Here is a 7,016-nt window from a genome sequence, read left to right as displayed (position 1 = left end):
CTTCATCTTATGTAACCGCCTTCGTATTTCAGACAGCTTATGCATGAAATTCGCTTGTATTTATATTTTGAACATGTCTAGTTTTGACATATATCTGCTGGAGTACTCTGTATTGATAACTGTTAACGTGATGATAGCCGCCATCATGAAACGCCTAATCTGCAGTACAGTAGCATATGTCTTCTGACTGGTTAAACAAATGAAAACAAAGAAGAAATCATGTCAATAGAGCCCAAAATGGAAGATTTAAAAATACCTGTCAATAGTGCCAAAAATGGCACTGCTGACAGGACGATCCTGTCAACAGTGTCAAAAATGGCACTGCTGACAGTACGATCCTGTCACCAATGCAGTATTTCCTGTTATTGACAGGATCGTCCTGTCAGCAGTGCAAATTATTCTACTATTGACAGGACGATCCTGTCAGCAGTGCAATATTTTCTGCTATTGACAGGACGATCCTGTCAGCAGTGCAATATTTTCTGCTATTGACAGGACGATCCTGTCAGCAGTGCAATATTTTCTGCTATTGACAGGACGGTCCTGTCAGCAGTACAATATTTTCTGCTATTGACAGGACGATCCTGTCAATAGCCACAGGCTTCTAGTTTTTTTTTCTAGGAACAGGCCAGAATCAATGCGCGCGAGGACGTCATCCATAAAATTTACTTGGTGTGGCCTTAGGCTGTCAAATTAGGGGAAAATCTTTGGTCCTAAGAATGAGCTTTAGAGCTATAAACTATCGTAAGATGGTCATCATTGTTGTTTTTAGCATTGGCCCGCATATTCACCACGCGTGAGGACGTGTGCTGGAGGCGATAAAAGCCCCACACACGCCATGACCGAAATTTCCAACACATACCCGAACACGCCAGGTTTGACGGAACGTGTACTGGTGTTGGTTTGGCAAATTCGTTGCGCCCTCTAGCGCCAATTTTAAGTACTGCAGTATGGTTACTAAAATAAAGTTCTGTTGTTATTGGTGTGGTGTTTGAACGTCTGAAATTACCTTTTGGACAGCAGCAAGGGTGTGCAACTTGCAGAACTAACCAGGCATCTTAAATCATGTCTTAGTTACTCTAACACTCGAACGCTCAAAATTTGAGCGTAGACCCTACCAATGGAGCAGCAGGAAGCAATTTGACACCTCTGCCTTGATTGGTTACAAACCCCCAAGCTGGGTCAGTTTTGACCCCATACGGTGAGGTTCGTAAGAATTTCAAGGGCTTCAGTGTAGATGACTTTTTTCGAAAAATCATCATAAAACTAGGAGGTAAACTGTTTACCTGGAAGGCAGTTCTACATGCACTTACACAAACTATTAGGTCACTGTAAACCGTTTACTGTGCTAGGACTATAGATGCGGCACAGAAATTAAAGTGGCCTTTTATTTTTCTCTTAATACAGGTTCCACTCTAATGCTTGGATCGAGCTCAGAGAGCGTGAAATCACCAACGCTGTTTGGTAAGAATAAAGAATTAATTCAGCATTCACTAGTATTGCATGTAATCTAAAAAGTATAAAGGAAATAAAGATCCTAGACACAAGGAAAACAACACAAAATATTAAAAAAGCTAATTTCCGTTTCAGCCACAGGATTTAAAGGGAGTCGGGAGAAATATCAGAACAACAAATCGTCAAGATGAAGAAAGGCTCACAAAGATATGATGATAACAGTAGCGGTACTGAAGCATCAGAGGCATCCTCAAATGGATACGCTGATATCATGCAGGCAGAACCATTTTCTAATGAAGAGGAAGAAGAGGAACACGTAGATGAGAGTGAGGGTGAGGTATACTCGGATACTGAAGACCGAGAGTCTATTTCAACCCAGAAAGAAGGTGAAGAACCAGATGAGGAAAATCTTAATGTCCCAAAGGAAGTCAAAGATTTTGTAGGTTCGTCTATAAATGATGCACTGTCACAGTTTAAGTTAGACCTAAAACAGACTATGGATGACGCAGTAACGTCCATGGCCGCACCAATCCAAAGGTTGATTGATTATTCATCGACCAGTGCAAAAACAGAGATGGTCAAAGGAATATGCAGAAAAGAAATAGAAACAGCACTGCCAGATATATATTCCCATGTGGTTAAGATGCAGAAGACTGATGAGTCAAAGAAGCACGTGTCAGGTACTCCAAGTGAGTCCAAAAACAGTTCAAAGCTAGCCATTTCATCACGTGATCCAAGAACTACTAGTTCTATGAAAACACACAGTAATACAACATCGAGTGCGAAGGTGGGCACTTCTACTAGCGCTGCACTGCCAAGAAAGCACACAGAACGCCCAGTTGCTCGAAAAGATGTCACTTCCTTGTCAAAAGTTCCCAACCGGCCTATTGACAAGGCTTTCATTCCTCCTGTTCAGAAGTCTGTTACTTGTGACATTCCTGTTCCAAAATCTGGCAGTTCCATGTCTTCAAAACACAAAACACAAAGCCATAAACGCAGAATGTCCAAAGAGTCACCACTTGTAGGGCCTAAAAAAGTTAAAAGTTCAGACATACAGACTTACTTCAATAATGGAGAAAACTCAGCTCATCCTGCAAATTCTCAGGATCATGTCAGCTCCACGTCCCTCCAAATAAAACTAAAAGGTAGGACGAATCCAAGCACTTCATCTGCGGGTACTTCATCTGCGGGTACTTCATCTGCGGGTAGTTCATCTTATAATGTTGTGGTCACTTTATTCTTACATACCCCGATCGATTTTATAACGTTAACGCGTTGCGGTTCTTAGTATATCATCAATCTTAACGTTGCCCTTCAGACATGCGCGGACACTACCGTCCCTGGTTGAACGTTCGAACGGTTAAACACCTTTCCTACGTACGTATTTAGTTATTTTGTTCCATTTCGTTCCATGTCATTCCATTTTGCACTGTCTGGGGATATTAGACAATATGATGTCTATATACTCAAAAACGGCCACCGAATGACCGTAACGAAGTAGCTCTGTGCTGAAAATAATCGAAAAGATCTTAAAAGGAGGAGACTTGGTTTGGTTTGACTTCTAGTCAAGTGTTTTGCCACTTTATTATCTTTTAAAAATATTTCTGTTTTTTGCTGTGGCAATGGATGTCTGTATGTTGCGTGATGATGTGAGGGAGAAAATCTCAACATTCTCACCAATGCCCTTCCTCCCACTACATACCTACTGTATAAAAACAAGCTGGAAATAACGGCTCTTGTCGCCACAACATGTTTACTCCGTGAGCTCACTGGTGCAAGTTTAGAGCATTTTAGGATGAAGTTTGCACATCAGAGAGAATTCTAGAAGAGAGTTTTCAATTCAGAGTTCTAACACCATACTTTTAGGATGACATGCATAAATTTTTAAGAAGTCTGGTTCATAGTCTTCTTGGTTATATCTCACTCACTCACTCACTCATTCACTCACTCACTTACTCACTCAATCCTCTTCTGGACTTCTTGAGGCGACAGGAGGGATCTCCATCTGGCCCTATCTGCAGCTGCCTCCGGTGCTATGTCCAGGGTCAGCCCCCTCTCTTTTAGGTCTCTCTGTATCGTTCTTCTCCAGGTCTCTTTGGGGCGCCCTCTGTTTCTTTTTCCTGTTGGTTTCCATGTCAGCGCGCCCCTTGTTATTGGGTCTGGGGCCGAGCCAGATCCATCTGCGCTCTGCGATGGTTTTTCCAAGGGCATCATTCCTGTTCTGCTAAGAAGGTCCTCGTTTGAGATTCTGGCATTTGTTCTGGAACACCTCTAGCTCGTGTCTAATGGTGGCTGTGGTTTTCCAACATTCTGCCCCATACAATAAGACACTTTGAACGTTACTCTTGTATATTCTTATCTTGGTGTTGGTATGAATAGAGGTGTTCCTCCGAAGTGGACCAAGCATTGCAAAGGTTCGGTTTGCTTTGCCAATTTCTTGGGTGCAGTCCCCATCAGTCGACATTACTCTGCCTAGGTATGTAAACTCTTTCACATCTTCCAACTGCTTACCATTAAACTAACTGGGTCTTTAGTATTTCCCAGAACTTGTGTTTTCTTCCCGTTTACCCTCAACCCGATGGTACTAGCAGTTTTGTGCAGTTTTCCTGCCTTTTCTTGTACTTCCCGATGACGATGGGCAAGCAGTCCCAGGTCATCAGCGTAGTCTAGGTCCTCCAGAATTTTATGCTCTGTCCAGTTAATGCCTCGTTGCTTTTCTTGAGTGACATTTTTCATCATCCAATCGATGGCCAAAGACAGGGTGAGGCGATAATTGCTTTGACTTTACCTCCCACTCCCCGTCTGCTATTAGTATTAGTTTAGGGTTGATTGACTTTCTCAGGCTCCACACAGTCAAAAGGCTGTTCCAAAACAAGCTAAAAAGCTGTCGTTTGCCGGCATTTGATATACGAGAGTGTTTTTGGTTTCACTGTTAGAGTTTTATTGTTTTGTATCAAGTTGAGTGCTACTTTTCTGTTGTTAATCACGTAACAACCCATTATTTGGCCTGTGTCTACCGGTACTGCTTATAAAAGACGTTCAGACGGAGGTGATTTTGTGCGAGAGTAGATTCTGTGTAAACATTTGTAAGGTCACACGCCCCCTCCCCCTTTCGCGGCATGCCGAAACAAAGGCACCAAAATATTATTACTATTCCCATACATAATCTCTGGAAAGCATTACAGAGCTTTGTTGTTCTATGAAGTGATCTGTAACACAATCATACGCTCCAATTCGTTAAAAATCGTCTCAAAACGCAAGTATTTTCACGATAATGTAAATTATACAAACGCACACAAACCTAATGTCTGTTTCAAGAGTTTGATTTAGAGCAAGGATGTTTAATCAAATAAACCTTCTTGGATATATATTGACCATAAGATGGTAAAATCCTCTTAGACCAATGAGGTTTGATTTTTCACCTCCTTGTTTAGACTAGTAATTTACTGTAGTTTTGAAGGCAGATGTACATCCCCAGACAATATTTCCGTACGTCAGATACTGGTATATTAAACTATTGTATATGGTTTCAGTTACTAGTATGGCTGAACAGTCCTACATGGGAATAATACTAGGTCATGCCCATGAGGTTTTAAAAAGTAATGTTTTTTTAACCTCCTTGCATGCAGAACTATGGGAAAGTCCACATTGTCCACACTCTATGCATAAATTAAAAGTAATTCCCCACGCTCACTTTGAGTTGAGGTGCTAAATACACAATTCCATTGATGGATATTCAGCTGTCAGCTTGATTGGCAGTGATTGATGGGAAATTTGAGGGGAAAGGTACAGAATCTAGATTTTTAACTTTAAAGCCATATTCCAAAGTATTCCTAACGAGTTACGAAGTTGCAAAGATGTGTATACAAGGCTCGATAAGCTTGTCTACATGAATCAGTTCGGACAAAATTGACTTTGCATTTAGGTTTGAAGATATTTGCCATCAAAGTCTGTGCTACCCCAAAAAGAGCAGAAAAATTTATGAAAACTAAATTTTATCTCAAGATCTAAACACTTTCTTGACTTTTTTCAAAACCGATTCCTGTAGTATGCCCTTGTCGCCACATCTCCTAACAATTCCACTGCTCCCAGCTGCCCGCAAGACTTCCGAATTCGCCAATAACTGTTAAATGACATAGCTTAGATATTACTCAATTGTATGATTGTTATATAAGGCTTTTCAATATGTAATGCAACGGTAGAAGGCAAAACATCTTGTTCAAGTGTGTCTCAAATTTCACGTCTTTATTCCTTACCAAAATGAATATATAGCTGATTTACTTATTTAATACCTAAATGTCTTCTTCCACAAAGTCATAGGTGACTTGTATAATTCTATTTCAAATGCTGTTCCTCACCTCACCGCTTTCCAGTTTATTGACAAAACCACCAGCGCATTTGCCTTCGCTCCAGTCACAGAAGAATTTGTCATAAACGAGCTGACTAAACTCAAAGTTAGGAAAGCCACTGGACTCGACAATTTGGACAATAGACTCCTAAAAGTGGGAGCACATCTTCTTGCCCCCCCCCCTTAACCAAGTTATTTTTAAAACAAGTCACTGAGCCTGGGTATATTTCCGACAAGATGGAAACAATCGAAAATAATGCCAATACACAAAAAAGGGGACAAGACCGACCCTAACAACTACAGACCAGTGTCCCTTCTACCTGGCGTATCAAAGATATTAGAGAGAGCAGTTTATATTGAATCATACCTGAACTAGAGTTCCCCGATCTCATACCTTCGCCAAATGATGTTAATCTTTATGGCTGACAAATGATAGATTATCCCCCCTGCTTGTGCAAATAGGATCCTCATTTTCATGAATTATATCAGTTTATCATATTCTCAAGTTCTCAACCAAAAGACAGTCTTAGATTAACAAACAATGCCATACTAGCATTTCCTCATAAATTATGCAAATGCGGTCCTGATTTGAATACATTATGTTTAATGATGTTCACCTTCACTGTACTTTCAAAGACCATAAGTATGAAATTCCAGGCAGTTATCATTACAGAATTATAACATTTTCTCATTAATTATGCAAATTAAGTCTTCATTTACACAATCAATATCTGCCTGTGTTTATCTCGTTCTCAATTACCAATGCCACAAGCTTCAATAGTCCTATGATGGAATGCAGCTGATTTATAGAATTTCTCGATAAATTATGCAAATTACATCAATATTTGCATAATTGTCACATAATTATATTAAGCATCACGTAAGCTACCTGCATACCAAAAATCACGACGATCCGTCAACCGGTTCTTGAGTTATTCTCTTTTGAATATATTCAAACAGATAGCCCTGCAGTTCCAGAGCAAGCCGCTAGGGAGCCCAAACTCACGTCACTTCTTTCCCAGCACAAGAGCTACGTGCCATCCGAATTTCGTCACCCTAGCATGTCTAGATCATGAGATATCAAAACCGGAAGTTCAGCTGCAGTACCGTAACAAGCTGCTAGGGGGCCCAAAATCTAATCATTTTGAGGTCTCATTAAGACCTACCCACCTACCAAGTATCAAGACAATCCATCAAGGCCTTCTCAAGTTAT

The 7,016-nt window shown here is 40.6% G+C and overlaps 1 long non-coding RNA gene across 1 annotated transcript in view; it reads left to right on the top strand.

Annotated features, from left to right (window-relative positions):
* The first annotated feature begins 1,414 nt into the window (after positions 1-1,414).
* The window catches only part of LOC109478625, an 11,484-nt gene continuing 5,882 nt past the window's right edge, over positions 1,415-7,016 (top strand). The window contains exon 1 of the long non-coding RNA XR_002140739.1: positions 1,415-1,464. This is a non-coding gene — a long non-coding RNA (uncharacterized LOC109478625). The remainder of the gene's footprint in view (positions 1,465-7,016) is intronic.

Source organism: Branchiostoma belcheri, unplaced genomic scaffold (assembly GCF_001625305.1).
Source record: "Branchiostoma belcheri isolate BF01 breed outbred unplaced genomic scaffold, Haploidv18h27 scaffold442, whole genome shotgun sequence".
NCBI lineage: Eukaryota > Metazoa > Chordata > Leptocardii > Amphioxiformes > Branchiostomatidae > Branchiostoma > Branchiostoma belcheri.
Note: the sequence above shows the minus strand (reverse complement) of the source record. Positions and strands in the feature narration are given on the sequence as shown.